General features: G+C 45.2%; 30 non-coding genes across 30 annotated transcripts; 19 read left to right on the forward strand and 11 right to left on the reverse strand.

Annotated features, from left to right (window-relative positions):
• Positions 1 to 87: 87 nt before the first annotated feature.
• Positions 88 to 161, reverse strand: TRNAN-GUU (transfer RNA asparagine (anticodon GUU)). Its single transcript has one exon. It is a non-coding gene; the product is annotated as a tRNA-Asn (tRNA).
• Positions 162 to 286: 125 nt separating this feature from the next.
• Positions 287 to 358, forward strand: TRNAM-CAU (transfer RNA methionine (anticodon CAU)). The gene has a single exon. It is a non-coding gene; the product is annotated as a tRNA-Met (tRNA).
• A 777-nt stretch (positions 359 to 1,135) lies between these two features.
• On the forward strand, positions 1,136 to 1,207 carry TRNAG-UCC (transfer RNA glycine (anticodon UCC)). Its single transcript has one exon. It is a non-coding gene; the product is annotated as a tRNA-Gly (tRNA).
• A 497-nt stretch (positions 1,208 to 1,704) lies between these two features.
• Positions 1,705 to 1,778, reverse strand: TRNAN-GUU (transfer RNA asparagine (anticodon GUU)). The gene has a single exon. It is a non-coding gene; the product is annotated as a tRNA-Asn (tRNA).
• A 125-nt stretch (positions 1,779 to 1,903) lies between these two features.
• Positions 1,904 to 1,975, forward strand: TRNAM-CAU (transfer RNA methionine (anticodon CAU)). The gene has a single exon. It is a non-coding gene; the product is annotated as a tRNA-Met (tRNA).
• Positions 1,976 to 2,764: 789 nt separating this feature from the next.
• On the forward strand, positions 2,765 to 2,836 carry TRNAG-UCC (transfer RNA glycine (anticodon UCC)). The gene has a single exon. It is a non-coding gene; the product is annotated as a tRNA-Gly (tRNA).
• A 497-nt stretch (positions 2,837 to 3,333) lies between these two features.
• On the reverse strand, positions 3,334 to 3,407 carry TRNAN-GUU (transfer RNA asparagine (anticodon GUU)). Its single transcript has one exon. It is a non-coding gene; the product is annotated as a tRNA-Asn (tRNA).
• A 125-nt stretch (positions 3,408 to 3,532) lies between these two features.
• Positions 3,533 to 3,604, forward strand: TRNAM-CAU (transfer RNA methionine (anticodon CAU)). Its single transcript has one exon. It is a non-coding gene; the product is annotated as a tRNA-Met (tRNA).
• A 790-nt stretch (positions 3,605 to 4,394) lies between these two features.
• On the forward strand, positions 4,395 to 4,466 carry TRNAG-UCC (transfer RNA glycine (anticodon UCC)). Its single transcript has one exon. It is a non-coding gene; the product is annotated as a tRNA-Gly (tRNA).
• Positions 4,467 to 4,963: 497 nt separating this feature from the next.
• Positions 4,964 to 5,037, reverse strand: TRNAN-GUU (transfer RNA asparagine (anticodon GUU)). The gene has a single exon. It is a non-coding gene; the product is annotated as a tRNA-Asn (tRNA).
• A 125-nt stretch (positions 5,038 to 5,162) lies between these two features.
• Positions 5,163 to 5,234, forward strand: TRNAM-CAU (transfer RNA methionine (anticodon CAU)). The gene has a single exon. It is a non-coding gene; the product is annotated as a tRNA-Met (tRNA).
• A 781-nt stretch (positions 5,235 to 6,015) lies between these two features.
• Positions 6,016 to 6,087, forward strand: TRNAG-UCC (transfer RNA glycine (anticodon UCC)). The gene has a single exon. It is a non-coding gene; the product is annotated as a tRNA-Gly (tRNA).
• Positions 6,088 to 6,584: 497 nt separating this feature from the next.
• Positions 6,585 to 6,658, reverse strand: TRNAN-GUU (transfer RNA asparagine (anticodon GUU)). The gene has a single exon. It is a non-coding gene; the product is annotated as a tRNA-Asn (tRNA).
• A 357-nt stretch (positions 6,659 to 7,015) lies between these two features.
• Positions 7,016 to 7,087, forward strand: TRNAM-CAU (transfer RNA methionine (anticodon CAU)). The gene has a single exon. It is a non-coding gene; the product is annotated as a tRNA-Met (tRNA).
• A 555-nt stretch (positions 7,088 to 7,642) lies between these two features.
• On the forward strand, positions 7,643 to 7,714 carry TRNAG-UCC (transfer RNA glycine (anticodon UCC)). Its single transcript has one exon. It is a non-coding gene; the product is annotated as a tRNA-Gly (tRNA).
• A 497-nt stretch (positions 7,715 to 8,211) lies between these two features.
• TRNAN-GUU (transfer RNA asparagine (anticodon GUU)) lies at positions 8,212 to 8,285 on the reverse strand. Its single transcript has one exon. It is a non-coding gene; the product is annotated as a tRNA-Asn (tRNA).
• Positions 8,286 to 8,410: 125 nt separating this feature from the next.
• On the forward strand, positions 8,411 to 8,482 carry TRNAM-CAU (transfer RNA methionine (anticodon CAU)). The gene has a single exon. It is a non-coding gene; the product is annotated as a tRNA-Met (tRNA).
• A 1,358-nt stretch (positions 8,483 to 9,840) lies between these two features.
• On the reverse strand, positions 9,841 to 9,914 carry TRNAN-GUU (transfer RNA asparagine (anticodon GUU)). The gene has a single exon. It is a non-coding gene; the product is annotated as a tRNA-Asn (tRNA).
• Positions 9,915 to 10,039: 125 nt separating this feature from the next.
• TRNAM-CAU (transfer RNA methionine (anticodon CAU)) lies at positions 10,040 to 10,111 on the forward strand. Its single transcript has one exon. It is a non-coding gene; the product is annotated as a tRNA-Met (tRNA).
• Positions 10,112 to 17,219: 7,108 nt separating this feature from the next.
• TRNAG-UCC (transfer RNA glycine (anticodon UCC)) lies at positions 17,220 to 17,291 on the forward strand. The gene has a single exon. It is a non-coding gene; the product is annotated as a tRNA-Gly (tRNA).
• A 497-nt stretch (positions 17,292 to 17,788) lies between these two features.
• TRNAN-GUU (transfer RNA asparagine (anticodon GUU)) lies at positions 17,789 to 17,862 on the reverse strand. Its single transcript has one exon. It is a non-coding gene; the product is annotated as a tRNA-Asn (tRNA).
• Positions 17,863 to 18,845: 983 nt separating this feature from the next.
• TRNAG-UCC (transfer RNA glycine (anticodon UCC)) lies at positions 18,846 to 18,917 on the forward strand. Its single transcript has one exon. It is a non-coding gene; the product is annotated as a tRNA-Gly (tRNA).
• A 497-nt stretch (positions 18,918 to 19,414) lies between these two features.
• On the reverse strand, positions 19,415 to 19,488 carry TRNAN-GUU (transfer RNA asparagine (anticodon GUU)). The gene has a single exon. It is a non-coding gene; the product is annotated as a tRNA-Asn (tRNA).
• Positions 19,489 to 19,613: 125 nt separating this feature from the next.
• On the forward strand, positions 19,614 to 19,685 carry TRNAM-CAU (transfer RNA methionine (anticodon CAU)). The gene has a single exon. It is a non-coding gene; the product is annotated as a tRNA-Met (tRNA).
• A 160-nt stretch (positions 19,686 to 19,845) lies between these two features.
• On the forward strand, positions 19,846 to 19,917 carry TRNAM-CAU (transfer RNA methionine (anticodon CAU)). Its single transcript has one exon. It is a non-coding gene; the product is annotated as a tRNA-Met (tRNA).
• A 553-nt stretch (positions 19,918 to 20,470) lies between these two features.
• Positions 20,471 to 20,542, forward strand: TRNAG-UCC (transfer RNA glycine (anticodon UCC)). Its single transcript has one exon. It is a non-coding gene; the product is annotated as a tRNA-Gly (tRNA).
• An 817-nt stretch (positions 20,543 to 21,359) lies between these two features.
• TRNAN-GUU (transfer RNA asparagine (anticodon GUU)) lies at positions 21,360 to 21,433 on the reverse strand. The gene has a single exon. It is a non-coding gene; the product is annotated as a tRNA-Asn (tRNA).
• Positions 21,434 to 22,177: 744 nt separating this feature from the next.
• TRNAG-UCC (transfer RNA glycine (anticodon UCC)) lies at positions 22,178 to 22,249 on the forward strand. Its single transcript has one exon. It is a non-coding gene; the product is annotated as a tRNA-Gly (tRNA).
• A 497-nt stretch (positions 22,250 to 22,746) lies between these two features.
• On the reverse strand, positions 22,747 to 22,820 carry TRNAN-GUU (transfer RNA asparagine (anticodon GUU)). Its single transcript has one exon. It is a non-coding gene; the product is annotated as a tRNA-Asn (tRNA).
• Positions 22,821 to 23,177: 357 nt separating this feature from the next.
• TRNAM-CAU (transfer RNA methionine (anticodon CAU)) lies at positions 23,178 to 23,249 on the forward strand. Its single transcript has one exon. It is a non-coding gene; the product is annotated as a tRNA-Met (tRNA).
• Positions 23,250 to 23,323: the final 74 nt, after the last annotated feature.

Raw genomic sequence — 23,323 nt, forward strand, 5'->3', positions numbered from 1 at the left:
GTGAATGAGATTCCAACGTGTCTCAAATGAATCTACATGGCTATCTGGGGTTCTCTTCGGACAACTGTTGAACACAAAAGGAAAGGCCGTCCCTGGGTGGGCTTGAACCACCAACCTTTCGGTTAACAGCCGAACGCGCTAACCGATTGCGCCACAGAGACTGTGCCTGCAGTTGTTGCTAAATGATTTTATGGGGATGTATGTGTGTCTTGTGGAGTGAGGAAGTAAGTCTGCTCCAAGAAGTTTAACGCCACTTTTTCCCACAATGAAGCATTCACTGTATGGCAGCAGAGTGGCGCAGCGGAAGCGTGCTGGGCCCATAACCCAGAGGTCGATGGATCGAAACCATCCTCTGCTAGGTGTACGTTGGTTTTTATACCTTGCTTACCATATGGGCCAATTGTCGGCCATAGCCCCTTAAGAGAAAGTGTCATTAGGGCCTTGCTGTAACATAGATAGTAGTGTAACTATTTCAACTAATGTACCCTTCTTAAACTTGAAGGTTGAATACAAACAGAAGCAGAGTGGCGCAGCGGAAGCGTGCTGGGCCCATAACCCAGAGGTCGATGGATCGAAACCATCCGCTGCTAGGCATGAATTCATTTTTGCACCTTGCTTTATCGCATGGGCAAAACGGTTTCCATTGCCCTGTAAGAGAAAGTGTAATAAGGGCCCTGCTGTAACGTACATATTAGGGTAGCTAAGACTACTCCTGGGCCGTTCTTGTAGTTGAAGAGATGGGTGAACTGTGACACCGCACTTAAAAAAAAAAAAAAAGCAAACAGAGAAGCTTCCCCATATTGGAGCATTGGATTTGGTCAAGTCTTAAGCCAATGTGTTGTAGGGCACAAGTAAGCTTTGGGTTAGCAGGAATGGTTGCATGGCCACCTAGCTTTTCATCCTTCCCACCCTTGCCCTGGAATCTTCCAGACTTCAAATTGCTGTCCTTTGCTGTGTGTGTTGCACCAGCATCATCCAGGGGGGCACATGATCTTTCTGAAGTCTTGAATTGAAGTCTGTAAGCAGTATCACCATGTGTCCCACTGCTTACATCTAGCAAAGTAGGCAAATAAGCAAGCTCATTTTTCTCTTGGGTATATTGCAATGGTACATGCTAGGCGAGTTTCAGCATGTAGCGTTGGTGGTATAGTGGTGAGCATAGCTGCCTTCCAAGCAGTTGACCCGGGTTCGATTCCCGGCCAACGCATGTGAGCTTGCTTTTGGCACCCTACAATTCCATGGAAGACAAGACCAAGACAAGATCTCTGAACAGTTAGGACATCCTGCACCTGCTCAGTCTCTGGAGAGGTTCCATTCCGGTGCAGCAGACTCTACGCCAGCTTAAAGTTCTTTCTAAATGGTCAACACTTAATGCAGACACTCTATAATGTTCTAAACAAATAGCTAGCAAGGCACTAAGGCGAGCCTGTCCTTGGGTGGGCTTGAACTGCCTTTCTTTGGCTTGACAGCCGTCGCCAGGCTTTGGGTTCGATCCCCGGCTAATACTTTACTGCTGCTTCTGGGGTACAGAAAACTTCATTTGGTCACAGACACTGCCAGGGATGTCTGTTGTATCACTAAGACATGAACTTGATGCTGCTCACCCTTTTCATGAACGTGAATGAGATTCCAACGTGTCTCAAATGAATCTACATGGCTATCTGGGGTTCTCTTCGGACAACTGTTGAACACAAAAGGAAAGGCCGTCCCTGGGTGGGCTTGAACCACCAACCTTTCGGTTAACAGCCGAACGCGCTAACCGATTGCGCCACAGAGACTGTGCCTGCAGTTGTTGCTAAATGATTTTATGGGGATGTATGTGTGTCTTGTGGAGTGAGGAAGTAAGTCTGCTCCAAGAAGTTTAACGCCACTTTTTCCCACAATGAAGCATTCACTGTATGGCAGCAGAGTGGCGCAGCGGAAGCGTGCTGGGCCCATAACCCAGAGGTCGATGGATCGAAACCATCCTCTGCTAGGTGTACGTTGGTTTTTATACCTTGCTTACCATATGGGCCAATTGTCGGCCATAGCCCCTTAAGAGAAAGTGTCATTAGGGCCTTGCTGTAACATAGATAGTAGTGTAACTATTTCAACTAATGTACCCTTCTTAAACTTGAAGGTTGAATACAAACAGAAGCAGAGTGGCGCAGCGGAAGCGTGCTGGGCCCATAACCCAGAGGTCGATGGATCGAAACCATCCGCTGCTAGGCATGAATTCATTTTTGCACCTTGCTTTATCGCATGGGCAAAACGGTTTCCATTGCCCTGTAAGAGAAAGTGTAATAAGGGCCCTGCTGTAACGTACATATTAGGGTAGCTAAGACTACTCCTGGGCCGTTCTTGTAGTTGAAGAGATGGGTGAACTGTGACACCGCACTTAAAAAAAAAAAAAAAAAAAAAAAAAAAGCAAACAGAGAAGCTTCCCCATATTGGAGCATTGGATTTGGTCAAGTCTTAAGCCAATGTGTTGTAGGGCACAAGTAAGCTTTGGGTTAGCAGGAATGGTTGCATGGCCACCTAGCTTTTCATCCTTCCCACCCTTGCCCTGGAATCTTCCAGACTTCAAATTGCTGTCCTTTGCTGTGTGTGTTGCAAAAGCATCATCCAGGGGGGCACATGATCTTTCTGAAGTCTTGAATTGAAGTCTGTAAGCAGTATCACCATGTGTCCCACTGCTTACATCTAGCAAAGTAGGCAAATAAGCAAGCTCATTTTTCTCTTGGGTATATTGCAATGGTACATGCTAGGCGAGTTTCAGCATGTAGCGTTGGTGGTATAGTGGTGAGCATAGCTGCCTTCCAAGCAGTTGACCCGGGTTCGATTCCCGGCCAACGCATGTGAGCTTGCTTTTGGCACCCTACAATTCCATGGAAGACAAGACCAAGACAAGATCTCTGAACAGTTAGGACATCCTGCACCTGCTCAGTCTCTGGAGAGGTTCCATTCCGGTGCAGCAGACTCTACGCCAGCTTAAAGTTCTTTCTAAATGGTCAACACTTAATGCAGACACTCTATAATGTTCTAAACAAATAGCTAGCAAGGCACTAAGGCGAGCCTGTCCTTGGGTGGGCTTGAACTGCCTTTCTTTGGCTTGACAGCCGTCGCCAGGCTTTGGGTTCGATCCCCGGCTAATACTTTACTGCTGCTTCTGGGGTACAGAAAACTTCATTTGGTCACAGACACTGCCAGGGATGTCTGTTGTATCACTAAGACATGAACTTGATGCTGCTCACCCTTTTCATGAACGTGAATGAGATTCCAACGTGTCTCAAATGAATCTACATGGCTATCTGGGGTTCTCTTCGGACAACTGTTGAACACAAAAGGAAAGGCCGTCCCTGGGTGGGCTTGAACCACCAACCTTTCGGTTAACAGCCGAACGCGCTAACCGATTGCGCCACAGAGACTGTGCCTGCAGTTGTTGCTAAATGATTTTATGGGGATGTATGTGTGTCTTGTGGAGTGAGGAAGTAAGTCTGCTCCAAGAAGTTTAACGCCACTTTTTCCCACAATGAAGCATTCACTGTATGGCAGCAGAGTGGCGCAGCGGAAGCGTGCTGGGCCCATAACCCAGAGGTCGATGGATCGAAACCATCCTCTGCTAGGTGTACGTTGGTTTTTATACCTTGCTTACCATATGGGCCAATTGTCGGCCATAGCCCCTTAAGAGAAAGTGTCATTAGGGCCTTGCTGTAACATAGATAGTAGTGTAACTATTTCAACTAATGTACCCTTCTTAAACTTGAAGGTTGAATACAAACAGAAGCAGAGTGGCGCAGCGAAAGCGTGCTGGGCCCATAACCCAGAGGTCGATGGATCGAAACCGTCCTCTGCTAGGCATGAATTCATTTTTGCACCTTGCTTTATCGCATGGGCAAAACGGTTTCCATTGCCCTGTAAGAGAAAGTGTAATAAGGGCCCTGCTGTAACGTACATATTAGGGTAGCTAAGACTACTCCTGGGCCGTTCTTGTAGTTGAAGAGATGGGTGAACTGTGACACCGCACTTAAAAAAAAAAAAAAAAAAAAAAAAAACAGCAAACAGAGAAGCTTCCCCATATTGGAGCATTGGATTTGGTCAAGTCTTAAGCCAATGTGTTGTAGGGCACAAGTAAGCTTTGGGTTAGCAGGAATGGTTGCATGGCCACCTAGCTTTTCATCCTTCCCACCCTTGCCCTGGAATCTTCCAGACTTCAAATTGCTGTCCTTTGCTGTGTGTGTTGCACCAGCATCATCCAGGGGGGCACATGATCTTTCTGAAGTCTTGAATTGAAGTCTGTAAGCAGTATCACCATGTGTCCCACTGCTTACATCTAGCAAAGTAGGCAAATAAGCAAGCTCATTTTTCTCTTGGGTATATTGCAATGGTACATGCTAGGCGAGTTTCAGCATGTAGCGTTGGTGGTATAGTGGTGAGCATAGCTGCCTTCCAAGCAGTTGACCCGGGTTCGATTCCCGGCCAACGCATGTGAGCTTGCTTTTGGCACCCTACAATTCCATGGAAGACAAGACCAAGACAAGATCTCTGAACAGTTAGGACATCCTGCACCTGCTCAGTCTCTGGAGAGGTTCCATTCCGGTGCAGCAGACTCTACGCCAGCTTAAAGTTCTTTCTAAATGGTCAACACTTAATGCAGACACTCTATAATGTTCTAAACAAATAGCTAGCAAGGCACTAAGGCGAGCCTGTCCTTGGGTGGGCTTGAACTGCCTTTCTTTGGCTTGACAGCCGTCGCCAGGCTTTGGGTTCGATCCCCGGCTAATACTTTACTGCTGCTTCTGGGGTACAGAAAACTTCATTTGGTCACAGACACTGCCAGGGATGTCTGTTGTATCACTAAGACATGAACTTGATGCTGCTCACCCTTTTCATGAACGTGAATGAGATTCCAACGTGTCTCAAATGAATCTACATGGCTATCTGGGGTTCTCTTCGGACAACTGTTGAACACAAAAGGAAAGGCCGTCCCTGGGTGGGCTTGAACCACCAACCTTTCGGTTAACAGCCGAACGCGCTAACCGATTGCGCCACAGAGACTGTGCCTGCAGTTGTTGCTAAATGATTTTATGGGGATGTATGTGTGTCTTGTGGAGTGAGGAAGTAAGTCTGCTCCAAGAAGTTTAACGCCACTTTTTCCCACAATGAAGCATTCACTGTATGGCAGCAGAGTGGCGCAGCGGAAGCGTGCTGGGCCCATAACCCAGAGGTCGATGGATCGAAACCATCCTCTGCTAGGTGTACGTTGGTTTTTATACCTTGCTTACCATATGGGCCAATTGTCGGCCATAGCCCCTTAAGAGAAAGTGTCATTAGGGCCTTGCTGTAACATAGATAGTAGTGTAACTATTTCAACTAATGTACCCTTCTTAAACTTGAAGGTTGAATACAAACAGAAGCAGAGTGGCGCAGCGGAAGCGTGCTGGGCCCATAACCCAGAGGTCGATGGATTGAAACCATCCTCTGCTAGGCATGAATTCATTTTTGCACCTTGCTTTATCGCATGGGCAAAACGGTTTCCATTGCCCTGTAAGAGAAAGTGTAATAAGGGCCCTGCTGTAACGTACATATTAGGGTAGCTAAGACTACTCCTGGGCCGTTCTTGTAGTTGAAGAGATGGGTGAACTGTGACACCGCACTTCAAAAAAAAAAAAAAAACAGCAAACAGAGAAGCTTCCCCATATTGGAGCATTGGATTTGGTCAAGTCTTAAGCCAATGTGTTGTAGGGCACAAGTAAGCTTTGGGTTAGCAGGAATGGTTGCATGGCCACCTAGCTTTTCATCCTTCCCACCCTTGCCCTGGAATCTTCCAGACTTCAAATTGCTGTCCTTTGCTGTGTGTGTTGCACCAGCATCATCCAGGGGGGCACATGATCTTTCTGAAGTCTTGAATTGAAGTCTGTAAGCAGTATCACCATGTGTCCCACTGCTTACATCTAGCAAAGTAGGCAAATAAGCAAGCTCATTTTTCTCTTGGGTATATTGCAATGGTACATGCTAGGCGAGTTTCAGCATGTAGCGTTGGTGGTATAGTGGTGAGCATAGCTGCCTTCCAAGCAGTTGACCCGGGTTTGATTCCCGGCCAATGCATGTGAGCTTGCTTTTGGCACCCTACAATTCCATGGAAGACAAGACCAAGACAAGATCTCTGAACAGTTAGGACATCCTGCACCTGCTCAGTCTCTGGAGAGGTTCCATTCCGGTGCAGCAGACTCTACGCCAGCTTAAAGTTCTTTCTAAATGGTCAACACTTAATGCAGACACTCTATAATGTTCTAAACAAATAGCTAGCAAGGCACTAAGGCGAGCCTGTCCTTGGGTGGGCTTGAACTGCCTTTCTTTGGCTTGACAGCCGTCGCCAGGCTTTGGGTTCGATCCCCGGCTAATACTTTACTGCTGCTTCTGGGGTACAGAAAACTTCATTTGGTCACAGACACTGCCAGGGATGTCTGTTGTATCACTAAGACATGAACTTGATGCTGCTCACCCTTTTCATGAACGTGAATGAGATTCCAACGTGTCTCAAATGAATCTACATGGCTATCTGGGGTTCTCTTCGGACAACTGTTGAACACAAAAGGAAAGGCCGTCCCTGGGTGGGCTTGAACCACCAACCGTTCGGTTAACAGCCGAATGCGCTAACCGATTGCGCCACAGAGACTGTGCCTGCAGTTGTTGCTAAATGATTTTATGGGGATGTATGTGTGTCTTGTGGAGTGAGGAAGTAAGTCTGCTCCAAGAAGTTTAACGCCACTTTTTCCCACAATGAAGCATTCACTGTATGGCAGCAGAGTGGCGCAGCGGAAGTGTGCTGGGCCCATAACCCAGAGGTCGATGGATCGAAACCATCCTCTGCTAGGTGTATGTTCGTTTTTATACCTTGCTTACCACATGGGCCAATTGTCGGCCATAGCCCCTTAAGAGAAAGTGTCATTAGGGCCTTGCTGTAACATAGATAGTAGTGTAACTATTTCAACTAATGTACCCTTCTTAAACTTGAAGGTTGAATACAAACAGAAGCAGAGTGGCGCAGCGGAAGCGTGCTGGGCCCATAACCCAGAGGTCGATGGATCGAAACCATCCTCTGCTAGGCATGAATTCATTTTTGCACCTTGCTTTATCGCATGGGCAAAACGGTTTCCATTGCCCTGTAAGAGAAAGTGTAATAAGGGCCCTGCTGTAACGTACATATTAGGGTAGCTAAGACTACTCCTGGGCCGTTCTTGTAGTTGAAGAGATGGGTGAACTGTGTCACAAAAAAAAAAAAAAAAAAAAAAAAAAAAAACAGCAAACAGAGAAGCTTCCCCATATTGGAGCATTGGATTTGGTCAAGTCTTAAGCCAATGTGTTGTAGGGCACAAGTAAGCTTTGGGTTAGCAGGAATGGTTGCATGGCCACCTAGCTTTTCATCCTTCCCACCCTTGCCCTGGAATCTTCCAGACTTCAAATTGCTGTCCTTTGCTGTGTGTGTTGCACCAGCATCATCCAGGGGGGCACATGATCTTTCTGAAGTCTTGAATTGAAGTCTGTAAGCAGTATCACCATGTGTCCCACTGCTTACATCTAGCAAAGTAGGCAAATAAGCAAGCTCATTTTTCTCTTGGGTATATTGCAATGGTACATGCTAGGCGAGTTTCAGCATGTAGCGTTGGTGGTATAGTGGTGAGCATAGCTGCCTTCCAAGCAGTTGACCCGGGTTCGATTCCTGGCCAACGCATGTGAGCTTGCTTTTAGCACCCTACAATTCCATGGAAGACAAGACCAAGACAAGATCTCTGAACAGTTAGGACATCCTGCACCTGCTCAGTCTCTGGAGAGGTTCCATTCCGGTGCAGCAGACTCTACGCCAGCTTAAAGTTCTTTCTAAATGGTCAACACTTAATGCAGACACTCTATAATGTTCTAAACAAATAGCTAGCAAGGCACTAAGGCGAGCCTGTCCTTGGGTGGGCTTGAACTGCCTTTCTTTGGCTTGACAGCCGTCGCCAGGCTTTGGGTTCGATCCCCGGCTAATACTTTACTGCTGCTTCTGGGGTACAGAAAACTTCATTTGGTCACAGACACTGCCAGGGATGTCTGTTGTATCACTAAGACATGAACTTGATGCTGCTCACCCTTTTCATGAACGTGAATGAGATTCCAACGTGTCTCAAATGAATCTACATGGCTATCTGGGGTTCTCTTCGGACAACTGTTGAACACAAAAGGAAAGGCCGTCCCTGGGTGGGCTTGAACCACCAACCTTTCGGTTAACAGCCGAACGCGCTAACCGATTGCGCCACAGAGACTGTGCCTGCAGTTGTTGCTAAATGATTTTATGGGGATGTATGTGTGTCTTGTGGCGTGAGGAAGTAAGTCTGCTCCAAGAAGTTTAACGCCACTTTTTCCCACAATGAAGCATTCACTGTATGGCAGCAGAGTGGCGCAGCGGAAGCGTGCTGGGCCCATAACCCAGAGGTCGATGGATCGAAACCATCCTCTGCTAGGTGTACGTTGGTTTTTATACCTTGCTTACCATATGGGCCAATTGTCGGCCATAGCCCCTTAAGAGAAAGTGTCATTAGGGCCTTGCTGTAACATAGATAGTAGTGTAACTATTTCAACTAATGTACCCTTCTTAAACTTGAAGGTTGAATACAAACAGAAGCAGAGTGGCGCAGCGGAAGCGTGCTGGGCCTATAACCCAGAGGTCGAAGGATCGAAACCATCCTCTGCTAGGCATGAATTCATTTTTGCACCTTGCTTTATCGCATGGGCAAAACGGTTTCCATTGCCCTGTAAGAGAAAGTGTAATAGGGGCCCTGCTGTAACGTACATATTAGGGTAGCTAAGACTACTCCTGGGCCGTTCTTGTAGTTGAAGAGATGGGTGAACTGTGACACCGCACTTAAAAAAAAAAAAAAAAAAAAAAAAACAGCAAACAGAGAAGCTTCCCCATATTGGAGCATTGGATTTGGTCAAGTCTTAAGCCAATGTGTTGTAGGGCACAAGTAAGCTTTGGGTTAGCAGGAATGGTTGCATGGCCACCTAGCTTTTCATCCTTCCCACCCTTGCCCTGGAATCTTCCAGACTTCAAATTGCTGTCCTTTGCTGTGTGTGTTGCACCAGCATCATCCAGGGGGGCACATGATCTTTCTGAAGTCTTGAATTGAAGTCTGTAAGCAGTATCACCATGTGTCCCACTGCTTACATCTAGCAAAGTAGGCAAATAAGCAAGCTCATTTTTCTCTTGGGTATATTGCAATGGTACATGCTAGGCGAGTTTCAGCATGTAGCATTGGTGGTATAGTGGTGAGCATAGCTGCCTTCCAAGCAGTTGACCCGGGTTCGATTCCCAGCCAACGCATGTGAGCTTGCTTTTGGCACCCTACAATTCCATGGAAGACAAGACCAAGACAAGATCTCTGAACAGTTAGGACATCCTGCACCTGCTCAGTCTCTGGAGAGGTTCCATTCCGGTGCAGCAGACTCTACGCCAGCTTAAAGTTCTTTCTAAATGGTCAACACTTAATGCAGACACTCTATAATGTTCTAAACAAATAGCTAGCAAGGCACTAAGGCGAGCCTGTCCTTGGATGGGCTTGAACTGCCTTTCTTTGGCTTGACAGCCGTCACCAGGCTTTGGGTTCGATCCCCGGCTAATACTTTACTGCTGCTTCTGGGGTACAGAAAACTTCATTTGGTCACAGACACTGCCAGGGATGTCTGTTGTATCACTAAGAGATGAACTTGATGCTGCTCACCCTTTTCATGAACGTGAATGAGATTCCAACGTGTCTCAAATGAATCTACATGGCTATCTGGGGTTCTCTTCGGACAACTGTTGAACACAAAAGGAAAGGCCGTCCCTGGGTGGGCTTGAACCACCAACCTTTCGGTTAACAGCCGAACGCGCTAACCGATTGCGCCACAGAGACTGTGCCTGCAGTTGTTGCTAAATGATTTTATGGGGATGTATGTGTGTCTTGTGGAGTGAGGAAGTAAGTCTGCTCCAAGAAGTTTAACGCCACTTTTTCCCACAATGAAGCGTTCACTGTATGGCAGCAGAGTGGCGCAGCGGAAGCGTGCTGGGCCCATAACCCAGAGGTCGATGGATCGAAACCATCCTCTGCTAGGTGTAAGTTGGTTTTTATACCTTGCTTACCACATGGGCCAATTGTCGGCCATAGCCCCTTAAGAGAAAGTGTCATTAGGGCCTTGCTGTAACATAGATAGTAGTGTAACTATTTCAACTAATGTACCCTTCTTAAACTTGAAGGTTGAATACAAACAGAAGCAGAGTGGCGCAGCGGAAGCGTGCTGGGCCCATAACCCAGAGGTCGACGGATCGAAACCATCCTCTGCTAGGCATGAATTCATTTTTGCACCTTGCTTTATCGCATGGGCAAAACGGTTTCCATTGCCCTGTAAGAGAAAGTGTAATAAGGGCCCTGCTGTAACGTACATATTAGGGTAGCTAAGACTACTCCTGGGCCGTTCTTGTAGTTGAAGAGATGGGTGAACTGTAACACAAAAAAAAAAAAAAAAAACAGCAAACAGAGAAGCTTCCCCATATTGGAGCATTGGATTTGGTCAAGTCTTAAGCCAATGTGTTGTAGGGCACAAGTAAGCTTTGGGTTAGCAGGAATGGTTGCATGGCCACCTAGCTTTTCATCCTTCCCACCCTTGCCCTGGAATCTTCCAGACTTCAAATTGCTGTCCTTTGCTGTGTGTGTTGCACCAGCATCATCCAGGGGGCACATGATCTTTCTGAAGTCTTGAATTGAAGTCTGTAAGCAGTATCACCATGTGTCCCACTGCTTACATCTAGCAAAGTAGGCAAATAAGCAAGCTCATTTTTCTCTTGGGTATATTGCAATGGTACATGCTAGGCAAGTTTCAGCATGTAGCGTTGGTGGTATAGTGGTGAGCATAACTGCCTTCCAAGCAATTGACCCGGGTTCGATTCCTGGCCAACGCATGTGAGCTTGCTTTTGGCACCCTACAATTCCATGGAAGACAAGACCAAGACAAGATCTCTGAACAGTTAGGACATCCTGCACCTGCTCAGTCTCTGGAGAGGTTCCATTCCGGTGCAGCAGACTCTACGCCAGCTTAAAGTTCTTTCTAAATGGTCAACACTTAATGCAGACACTCTATAATGTTCTAAACAAATAGCTAGCAAGGCACTAAGGCGAGCCTGTCCTTGGGTGGGCTTGAACTGCCTTTCTTTGGCTTGACAGCCGTCACCAGGCTTTGGGTACGATCCCCGGCTAATACTTTACTGCTGCTTCTGGGGTACAGAAAACTTCATTTGGTCACAGACACTGCCAGGGATGTCTGTTGTATCACTAAGACATGAACTTGATGCTGCTTACCCTTTTCATGAACGTGAATGAGATTCCAACGTGTCTCAAATGAATCTACATGGCTATCTGGGGTTCTCTTCGGACAACTGTTGAACACAAAAGGAAAGGCCGCCCCTGGGTGGGCTTGAACCACCAACTTTTCGGTTAACAGCCAAACACGCTAACCGATTGCGCCACAGAGACTGTGCCTGCAGTTGTTGCTAAATGATTTTATGGGGATGTATGTGTGTCTTGTGGAGTGAGGAAGTAAGTCTGCTCCAAGAAGTTTAACGCCACTTTTTCCCACAATGAAGCATTCACTGTATGGCAGCAGAGTGGCGCAGCGGAAGCGTGCTGGGCCCATAACACAGAGGTCGATGGATCGAAACCATCCTCTGCTAGGTGTACGTTGGTTTTTATACCTTGCTTACCACATGGGCCAATTGTCGGCCATAGCCCCTTAAGAGAAAGTGTCATTAGGGCCTTGCTGTAACATAGATAGTAGTGTAACTGTTTCAACTAATGTATCCTTCTTAAAATTGAAGGTTGAATACAAACAGAAGCAGAGTGGCGCAGCGGAAGCGTGCTGGGCCCATAACCCAGAGGTTGATGAATCGAAACCATCCTCTGCTAGGCATGAATTCATTTTTGCACCTTGCTTTATCGCATGGGCAAAACGGTTTCCATTGCCCTGTAAGAGAAAGTGTAATAAGGGCCCTGCTGTAACGTACATATTAGGGTAGCTAAGACTACTCCTGGGCCGTTCTTGTAGTTGAAGAGATGGGTGAACTGTGACATCGCACTTAAAAAAAACAAAAAAAAAAAAACAGCAAACAGAGAAGCTTCCCCATATTGGAGCATTGGATTTGGTGTTAGCTCAATTTCAGCGGAGGCAGCTACAAGATGACTTAGCAGAATAATCTGCAACCCAGGTTAAAGTTCTCCCCCACTCCAAGTGAATACCCTCTCTTCCAGCTGGGAGATACAGAACCACAAACACTTAAATTGGTGGAACAGCATCTCAAATCTTTATTTACAGGTCAATCTTATATACACCCTGATGTTAGGGAAAAAACCAGATTAGACCGGAGTACACATAGAAAATATTTGAAACAATAGCATAGACATGGTACAGACAGCAGAGACAATAGGATTTGTTATTCTGTAAACAACTGGCAGAGGTAGACTTTGTTACATGTGTTAATTTCTCAATAGACCAGGTTTTTTAACAACAATGCATGAATAGGTCTGAGTCTTCAGATCTCTGTCACAGTGGCTTGTATGGTAATATACCAACTGGGTATTGAAATACAGGTTTTGTATTCAGGTGCCTGGAACTTCTAGAGTGTTAATTATTAATGTATCTGTAAAGCACTGTCTGGAGGAATGTGCTGCTGAAGCAATGATGTCATTTTTAAGAAATTGTGATGTGCTGTATATATTTTAATATCGGGGTGATTTAAGCAGCACATTATTACAACCTTTCAACCCAACCTTTGATCCCAACCTTTTCTAAAGGAAAGGGCGGGATCACTTAGATACTATGCACAGCTCTATGTATGTTAGAGATCAATGAGTTAGTGTTGTCATTGGTACACAAATACAATATACAGTTTAAAGGGTTACACAACTACACGATGAATTAACAGTAGTTAGCTTTGCTAGTATATCATCCTAATCTAGCCCTGCATAACTTAATGGAAAACTGAATGTGGTAAACTGTAACAGGTTGCCTAAAGCCACACCTCACCCATAAGGTTAGAACTCCTTAATGCATTTTGGAAAAAAAAATGATCCTCGAGTGGGTCCAGGAAATGTCAGTTCATTATTGCAGAGTAGAATATTGTTCATTTGAAGGGTGAAGGAGGACGGTGAATTCATCACCACAAGCCCTCATGATGAATGCAGATGTTTTTCTGCCAAGCTCTCACTGTCTCGGGGCAAACAGACAGTGGCGGCTGAGAGCTGGCCGTGTAATCACCGTGGCTACACCCAGTGCCTTTTTGTTAGCAGTTTCATTGTATGGCATTGGGCACCCACAAAAGAAATGGAAACAGATTTATAACAAGGATGTAGCAATTGCAGCCAGGTTGTAGAAGGCAGGGAAGGGCAGACTCAACTTCTCATCCCAGTTGAGAAACCTCACAGTTGCAACAGCAGAGGCGGAGTTCTTCCCAAAGGATGACACAAAAGAAAGGCTTGAAGCAGCCATCACCAACACAGGAGGAGGGCAGGTGCAGGAAGGGCTCATCCTTACAGCAGAGGGTCATCCTTCTAGGGCTGCATCAGTGCAGGAGAATCATATCAGATGATCTCCAAAGTATTCCATAATCAGGTGATATCACAGGCAGGTCTCCAAGTGAACAGGTAATAAAGAACACTTGTGCAGGCAAATTAGTAAAGATGAATCAGACAAGAGTTCAAGGTTTGTCAAACTGCATGAGCCAAGTAATTGATAGCTCAGTCTCAATCAAAGCAGTTATGTAGAGGTCCTCAATGGTAATAAGAAGTTAAACAGCTTAGTGGGTGTGTGCAACCTATTTACCACATGCGTAGCTATGTAACAATATTTTTGACAAAGGTTACTCTCTCTATTCAAATTTCTTTTACTAACATCATACTGTCTGTAAATCCTAGTACTATAGAGTTCTGACACTTAAACACATTTCTCTGACCTTGCTTTATACAGCACAGTATCAATACAAACAGACATATGGAGACAATTACAATCAAATCAACCAATAAGTATTTTACATGACATATTTGTCTCCACCCTCTCCAGGCATGTTAGAACACTGATGTGGGCCCGGTTATGAGGCTGTGTGATTCAGCCACTTGCAGGTTTAGTTGGCCCCCCATCTCACCCCGTGCACAGTAGGTGGTACAGGGGGTCAACGTCTGCTGTTCAAAACCCTCCCCAAATGCACAACACCAGGGTTTGTTTCCCACACCCCTCATATTGTAACCAGAGACAGACCAGAAACCAACAAAGAAATTGCTGTAAAAGCATTTGTTAGAATTTTACACAATTACAAGTGAAAAAATATAAGTATGTCACTTTGCTTAAGGGACTCATCACCATTAATATTATACACGTACCCAAACATTCACACAATTGTTTGCATTATTCTTGGCAATATGAACAGAAAACCTGGCATGAGCATAACTTCTAGTAATTTGAGCAAGATGATTTTGGACACAATCTCTACATTACATTCATATCGGCATGAGTGCAAGCTCAAGTTAAAATGATTACATTTCATTCACAGCAACTTAATTCCTACTGGAAGATTTACAAACCTAATTCACCCATTGACAGCAAAACTGTTGTGTGCTTTGAATTCTCAGGTATATGCAAAAATACCTGACAAAAAAAAAACCCACATAAAAAAACAAAAAACTTCAGATGGAACATGCCTTTCCGTATGTTAATTTTTTATAACCAACTTTAAATTACAAATTTTAAGACATGTTACATCTGGTTCACCCGAAATAAATTGTTTCCTATGCAAAACACTAAATTCAAAACATCACAATGGCCAGCAACTTTGTGCATGGGTCATTCATTATATGAGGTGAAAACCAATTACACATTCAATCTCACCTGCCTTGCCTCAAGACAATTTACAAACCCTCTCCTATAGTAGACAAAGAAAGACAACACATGCACATTTACATAACCACAGTCCGCATACCTTAGACTCCAACAATAATTTAGCTTTTGACTTTTCTGACTGTAGAAAAAAACGATCAATTAAATTAAGAGGTTTATTCCTAACTCTAAAAAAAATATTTGGATACTCTCTGTGCACAGACACATACACAAACAGACAAACAACATATAGCTGGGATCTTCTTTTGTTTCTGTTTCCTGACACTCTCCTCATTGCCCCCAGTCTTTTCAGGGAAGAGGAAAGAGAAAAAACAAAAGCATTAACACAAGTCTCTCCCAATACATGGAGGGAGGGGGTAGAAACCTGCAACAACTCTGAGCAGATGTCCAGAGATGCATATTTAAAGTACAACCTAGCTGAAAAAGTGCAACCAGTCATACACAAGCAATTTAAATCACAGTTCCACAGAAACTACAGTGAGAGGAGATAGACAAACACATTTATAGTAATTAGAAGAAAAGGCTCAGAAACATCTAGTAGCCAGGCCAGAACATTTTGGAGGGACTGATAAAAAAAGTTATCCTGCGGCCGCAATGCCCATTCAAAATGTCCTGGTCCAGAGAGACACCTGCAACTGCTGAGTGTCTCCGAGAAAAAAAATGAAACTCCTAAATAGAGTTAGTCAGAAATAAGATTCAAAGCAAATTGTGGAACATGATTCTTTCTAAAACTTACAAATCTATATATCCGCATTAAACAGCATCACAGAATATGATACATCATAAATCAAAAATAACCCGTGGGAGTCCCCTTACCTTGAGACTTTCCCATTATGCCAAGCTAAAAAAAAATAGAGTGAGATTAGCTGAGTTTGAAGGTTTATCTAGGGATGGTGACGTCAGTATTAGACTTTACTGGCAAACCTGGTCTCCAGCTTATGTGATTCTTCTATAGTTTCTAATCAGGTTTAAATACACCCGATTTATGGTTTGAATTTTAACTATCCTCTGTGGACAAGTTTATACCTTCAATCTCAGCTTAACCTCACATACAATCTACACAAATCTATACAGTAACATGCAATCTTATATAACTAAAATTCACTTAAGCGACTATACAACAATATACAAGGTTTAGAGAGAATATTCACTTAGACACACAGTACTGCTTTCTTAATTGGGGCATCAGACCCGCTATTTACTTTAGGAATATCAGATTCCTGGGAGAGGCGCTACAGAAGCACTTTTCCTCCGGGTTCTATTAATCCGCTCTGACAGTATAGGGTGGTAATCAAAAAATAGAATTACTCACCCGATACTGTATATGGCGGATCCAACTTCTCGACACCAAACTGTTAGCTCAATTTCAGCGGAGGCAGCTACAAGATGACTTAGCAGAATAATCTGCAACCCAGGTTAAAGTTCTCCCCCACTCCAAGTGAATACCCTCTCTTCCAGCTGGGAGATACAGAACCACAAACACTTAAATTGGTGGAACAGCATCTCAAATCTTTATTTACAGGTCAATCTTATATTGATGTTAGGGAAAAAACCAGATTAGACCGGAGTACACATAGAAAATATTTGAAACAATAGCATAGACATGGTACAGACAGCAGAGACAATAGGATTTGTTATTCTGTAAACAACTGGCAGAGGTAGACTTTGTTACATGTGTTAATTTCTCAATAGACCAGGTTTTTTAACAACAATGCATGAATAGGTCTGAGTCTTCAGATCTCTGTCACAGTGGCTTGTATGGTAATATACCAACTGGGTATTGAAATACAGGTTTTGTATTCAGGTGCCTGGAACTTCTAGAGTGTTAATTATTAATGTATCTGTAAAGCACTGTCTGGAGGAATGTGCTGCTGAAGCAATGATGTCATTTTTAAGAAATTGTGATGTGCTGTATATATTTTAATATCGGGGTGATTTAAGCAGCACATTATTACAACCTTTCAGTCAAGTCTTAAGCCAATGTGTTGTAGGGCACAAGTAAGCTTTGGGTTAGCAGGAATGGTTGCATGGCCACCTAGCTTTTTATCCTTCCCACCCTTGCCCTGGAATCTTCCAGACTTCAAATTGCTGTCCTTTGCTGTGTGTGTTGCACCAGCATCATCCAGGGGGGCGCATGATCTTTCTGAAGTCTTGAATTGAAGTCTGTAAGCAGTATCACCATGTGTCCCACTGCTTACATCTAGCAAAGTAGGCAAATAAGCAAGCTCATTTTTCTCTTGGGTATATTGCAATGGTACATGCTAGGCAAGTTTCAGCATGTAGCGTTGGTGGTATAGTGGTGAGCATAGCTGCCTTCCAAGCAGTTGACCTGGGTTCGATTCCCGGCCAACGCATGTGAGCTTGCTTTTGGCACCCTACAATTCCATGGAAGACAAGACCAAGACAAGATCTCTGAACAGTTAGGACATCCTGCACCTGCTCAGTCTCTGGAGAGGTTCCATTCCGGTGCAGCAGACTCTACGCCAGCTTAAAGTTCTTTCTAAATGGTCAACACTTAATGCAGACACTCTATAATGTTCTAAACAAATAGCTAGCAAGGCACTAAGGCGAGCCTGTCCTTGGGTGGGCTTGAACTGCCTTTCTTTGGCTTGACAGCCATCGCCAGGCTTTGGGTTCGATCCCCGGCTAATACTTTACTGCTGCTTCTGGGGTACAGAAAACTTCATTTGGTCACAGACACTGCCAGGGATGTCTGTTGTATCACTAAGACATGAACTTGATGCTGCTCACCCTTTTCATGAACGTGAATGAGATTCCAACGTGTCTCAAATGAATCTACATGGCTATCTGGGGTTCTCTTCGGACAACTGTTGAACACAAAAGGAGAGGCCGTCCCTGGGTGGGCTTGAACCACCAACCTTTCGGTTAACAGCCGAACGCGCTAACCGATTGCGCCACAGAGACTGTGCCTGCAGTTGTTGCTAAATGATTTTATGGGGATGTATGTGTGTCTTGTGGCGTGAGGAAGTAAGTCTGCTCCAAGAAGTTTAACGCCACTTTTTCCCACAATGAAGCATTCACTGTATGGCAGCAGAGTGGCGCAGCGGAAGCGTGCTGGGCCCATAACACAGAGGTCGATGGATCGAAACCATCCTCTGCTAGGCGTGCGTTGGTTTTTATACCTTGCTTACCATATGGGCCAATTGTCGGCCATAGCCCCTTAAGAGAAAGTGTCATTAGGGCCTTGCTGTAACATAGATAGTAGTGTAACTATTTCAACTAATGTACCCTTCTTAAACTTGAAGGTTGAATACAAACAGAAGCAGAGTGGCGCAGCCGAAGCGTGCTGGGCCCATAACCCAGAGGTCGATGGATCGAAACCATCCTCTGCTAGGCATGAATTCATTTTTGCACCTTGCTTTATCGCATGGGCAAAACGGTTTCTATTGCCCTGTAAGAGAAAGTGTAATAAGGGCCCTGCTGTAACGTACATATTAGGGTAGCTAAGACTACTCCTGGGCCGTTCTTGTAGTTGAAGAGATGGGTGAACTGTGACACCGCACTTAAAAAAAAAAAAAAAAAAAAAACAGCAAACAGAGAAGCTTCCCCATATTGGAGCATTGGATTTGGTCAAGTCTTAAGCCAATGTGTTGTAGGGCACAAGTAAGCTTTGGGTTAGCAGGAATGGTTGCATGGCCACCTAGCTTTTCATCCTTCCCACCCTTGCCCTGGAATCTTCCAGACTTCAAATTGCTGTCCTTTGCTGTGTGTGTTGCACCAGCATCATCCAGGGGGGCACATGATCTTTCTGAAGTCTTGAATTGAAGTCTGTAAGCAGTATCACCATGTGTCCCACTGCTTACATCTAGCAAAGTAGGCAAATAAGCAAGCTCATTTTTCTCTTGGGTATAATACAATGGTACATGCTAGGCGAGTTTCAGCATGTAGCGTTGGTGGTATAGTGGTGAGCATAGCTGCCTTCCAAGCAGTTGACCTGGGTTCGATTCCCGGCCAACGCATGTGAGCTTGCTTTTGGCACCCTACAATTCCATGGAAGACAAGACCAAGACAAGATCTCTGAACAGTTAGGACATCCTGCACCTGCTCAGTCTCTGGAGAGGTTCCATTCCGGTGCAGCAGACTCTACGCCAGCTTAAAGTTCTTTCTAAATGGTCAACACTTAATGCAGACACTCTATAATGTTCTAAACAAATAGCTAGCAAGGCACTAAGGCGAGCCTGTCCTTGGGTGGGCTTGAACTGCCTTTCTTTGGCTTGACAGCCGTCGCCAGGCTTTGGGTTCGATCCCCGGCTAATACTTTACTGCTGCTTCTGGGGTACAGAAAACTTCATTTGGTCACAGACACTGCCAGGGATGTCTGTTGTATCACTAAGACATGAACTTGATGCTGCTCACCCTTTTCATGAACGTGAATGAGATTCCAACGTGTCTCAAATGAATCTACATGGCTATCTGGGGTTCTCTTCGGACAACTGTTGAACACAAAAGGAAAGGCCGTCCCTGGGTGGGCTTGAACCACCAACCTTTCGGTTAACAGCCGAACGCGCTAACCGATTGCGCCACAGAGACTGTGCCTGCAGTTGTTGCTAAATGATTTTATGGGGATGTATGTGTGTCTTGTGGCGTGAGGAAGTAAGTCTGCTCCAAGAAGTTTAACGCCACTTTTTCCCACAATGAAGCATTTACTGTATGGCAGCAGAGTGGCGCAGCGGAAGCGTGCTGGGCCCATAACCCAGAGGTCGATGGATCGAAACCATCCTCTGCTAGGTGTACGTTGGTTTTTATACCTTGCTTACCATATGGGCCAATTGTCGGCCATAGCCCCTTAAGAGAAAGTGTCATTAGGGCCTTGCTGTAACATAGATAGTAGTGTAACTATTTCAACTAATGTACCCTTCTTAAACTTGAAGGTTGCATACAAACAGAAGCAGAGTGGCGCAGCGGAAGCGTGCTGGGCCCATAACCCAGAGGTCGATGGATCGAAACCATCCTCTGCTAGGCATGAATTCATTTTTGCACCTTGCTTTATCGCATGGGCAAAACGGTTTCCATTGCCCTGTAAGAGAAAGTGTAATAAGGGCCCTGCTGTAACGTACATATTAGGGTAGCTAAGACTACTCCTGGGCCGTTCTTGTAGTTGAAGAGATGGGTGAACTGTGACACCGCACTTAAAAAAAAAAAAAAAAAAAAACAGCAAACAGAGAAGCTTCCCCATATTGGAGCATTGGATTTGGTCAAGTCTTAAGCCAATGTGTTGTAGGGCACAAGTAAGCTTTGGGTTAGCAGGAATGGTTGCATGGCCACCTAGCTTTTCATCCTTCCCACCCTTGCCCTGGAATCTTCCAGACTTCAAATTGCTGTCCTTTGCTGTGTGTGTTGCACCAGCATCATCCAGGGGGGCACATGATCTTTCTGAAGTCTTGAATTGAAGTCTGTAAGCAGTATCACCATGTGTCCCACTGCTTACATCTAGCAAAGTAGGCAAATAAGCAAGCTCATTTTTCTCTTGGGTATATTGCAATGGTACATGCTAGGCGAGTTTCAGCATGTAGCGTTGGTGGTATAGTGGTGAGCATAGCTGCCTTCCAAGCAGTTGACCCGGGTTCGATTCCCGGCCAACGCATGTGAGCTTGCTTTTGGCACCCTACAATTCCATGGAAGACAAGACCAAGACAAGATCTCTGAACAGTTAGGACATCCTGCACCTGCTCAGTCTCTGGAGAGGTTCCATTCCGGTGCAGCAGACTCTACGCCAGCTTAAAGTTCTTTCTAAATGGTCAACACTTAAAGGGGAACTGAAGAGAGAGGTATATGGAGGCTGTCATGTTTATTTCCTTTTAATCAATACCAGTTGCCTGGCAGCCCTGCTGGTCTATTTCTCTGCAGTAGTATCTGAATAAAACCAGAAACAAGCATGCAGCTAGTCTTGTCAGATCAGACTTATAAGTCTGAACCACTGAAACACCTGATCTGCTGCATGCTTGTTCAGGGGCTATGGCTAATAGTATTAGAGGCAGAGGATCAGCAGGGCTGCCAGGCAACTGGTATTGTCTAAAAGGAAATAAACATGACAGCCTCCATATACCTCTCTCTTCAGTTCCCCTTTAATGCAGACACTCTATAATGTTCTAAACAAATAGCTAGCAAGGCACTAAGGCGAGCCTGTCCTTGGGTGGGCTTGAACTGCCTTTCTTTGGCTTGACAGCCGTCACCAGGCTTTGGGTTCGATCCCCGGCTAATACTTTACTGCTGCTTCTGGGGTACAGAAAACTTCATTTGGTCACAGACACTGCCAGGGATGTCTGTTGTATCACTAAGACATGAACTTGATGCTGCTCACCCTTTTCATGAACGTGAATGAGATTCCAACGTGTCTCAAATGAATCTACATGGCTATCTGGGGTTCTCTTCGGACAACTGTTGAACACAAAAGGAAAGGCCGTCCCTGGGTGGGCTTGAACCACCAACCTTTCGGTTAACAGCCAAACGCGCTAACCGATTGCGCCACAGAGACTGTGCCTGCAGTTGTTGCTAAATGATTTTATGGGGATGTATGTGTGTCTTGTGGAGTGAGGAAGTAAGTCTGCTCCAAGAAGTTTAACGCCACTTTTTCCCACAATGAAGCATTCACTGTATGGCAGCAGAGTGGCGCAGCAGAAGCGTGCTGGGCCCATAACCCAGAGGTCGATGGATCCAAACCATCCTCTGCTAGGCATGAATTCATTTTTGCACCTTGCTTTATCGCATGGGCAAAACGGTTTCCATTGCCCTGTAAGAGAAAGTGTAATAAGGGCCCTGCTGTAACGTACATATTAGGGTAGCTAAGACTACTCCTGGGCCGTTCTTGTAGTTGAAGAGATGGGTGAACTGTGACACCGCACTTAAAAAAAAAAAAAAACAGCAAACAGAGAAGCTTCCCCATATTGGAGCATTGGATTTGGTCAAGTCTTAAGCCAATGTGTTGTAGGGCACAAATAAGCTTTGGGTTAGCAGGAATGGTTGCATGGCCACCTAGCTTTTCATCCTTCCCACCCTTGCCCTGGAATCTTCCAGACTTCAAATTGCTGTCCTTTGCTGTGTGTGTTGCACCAGCATCATGCAGGGGGGCGCATGATCTTTCTGAAGTCTTGAATTGAAGTCTGTAAGCAGTATCACCATGTGTCCCACTGCTTACATCTAGCAAAGTAGGCAAATAAGCAAGCTCATTTTTCTCTTGGGTATATTGCAATGGTACATGCTAGGCAAGTTTCAGCATGTAGCGTTGGTGGTATAGTGGTGAGCATAGCTGCTTTCCAAGCAGTTGAGCCGGGTTCGATTCCCGGCCAACGCATGTGAGCTTGCTTTTGGCACCCTACAATTCCATGGAAGACAAGACCAAGACAAGATCTCTGAACAGTTAGGACATCCTGCACCTGCTCAGTCTCTGGAGAGATTCCATTCCGATGCAGCAGACTCTACGCCAGCTTAAAGTTCTTTCTAAATGGTCAACACTTAATGCAGACACTCTATAATGTTCTAAACAAATAGCTAGCAAGGCACTTAGGCGAGCCTGTCCTTGGGTGGGCTTGAACTGCCTTTCTTTGGCTTGACAGCCGTCGCCATGCTTTGGGTTCGATCCCCGGCTAATACTTTACTGCTGCTTCTGGGGTACAGAAAACTTCATTTGGTCACAGACACTGCCAGGGATGTCTGTTGTATCACTAAGACATGAACTTGATGCTGCTCACCCTTTTCATGAACGTGAATGAGATTCCAACGTGTCTCAAATGAATCTACATGGCTATCTGGGGTTCTCTTCGGACAACTGTTGAACACAAAAAGTAAGGCCGTCCCTGGGTGGGCTTGAACCACCAACCTTTCGGTTAACAGCCGAACGCGCTAACCGATTGCGCCACAGAGACTGTGCCTTCAGTTGTTGCTAAATGATTTTATGGGGATGTATGTGTGTCTTGTGGAGTGAGGAAGTAAGTCTGCTCCAAGAAGTTTAACGCCACTTTTTCCCACAATGAAGCATTCACTGTATGGCAGCAGAGTGGCGCAGCGGAAGCGTGCTGGGCCCATAACCCAGAGGTCGATGGATCGAAACCATCCTGTGCTAGGTGTACGTTGGTTTTTATACCTTGCTTACCATATGGGCCAATTGTCGGCCATAGCCCCTTAAGAGAAAGTGTCATTAGGGCCTTGCTGTAACATAGATAGTAGTGTAACTATTTCAACTAATGTACCCTTCTTAAACTTGAAGGTTAAATACAAACAGAAGCAGAGTGGCGCAGCGGAAGCGTGCTGGGCCCATAACCCAGAGGTCGATGGATCGAAACCATCCTCTGCTAGGCAAGATTTCATTTTTGCACCTTGCTTTATCGCATGGGCAAAACGGTTTCCATTGCCCTGTAAGAGAAAGTGT

Source organism: Hyperolius riggenbachi, chromosome 4 (assembly GCF_040937935.1).
Source record: "Hyperolius riggenbachi isolate aHypRig1 chromosome 4, aHypRig1.pri, whole genome shotgun sequence".
Classification (NCBI taxonomy): Eukaryota; Metazoa; Chordata; class Amphibia; order Anura; family Hyperoliidae; genus Hyperolius; species Hyperolius riggenbachi.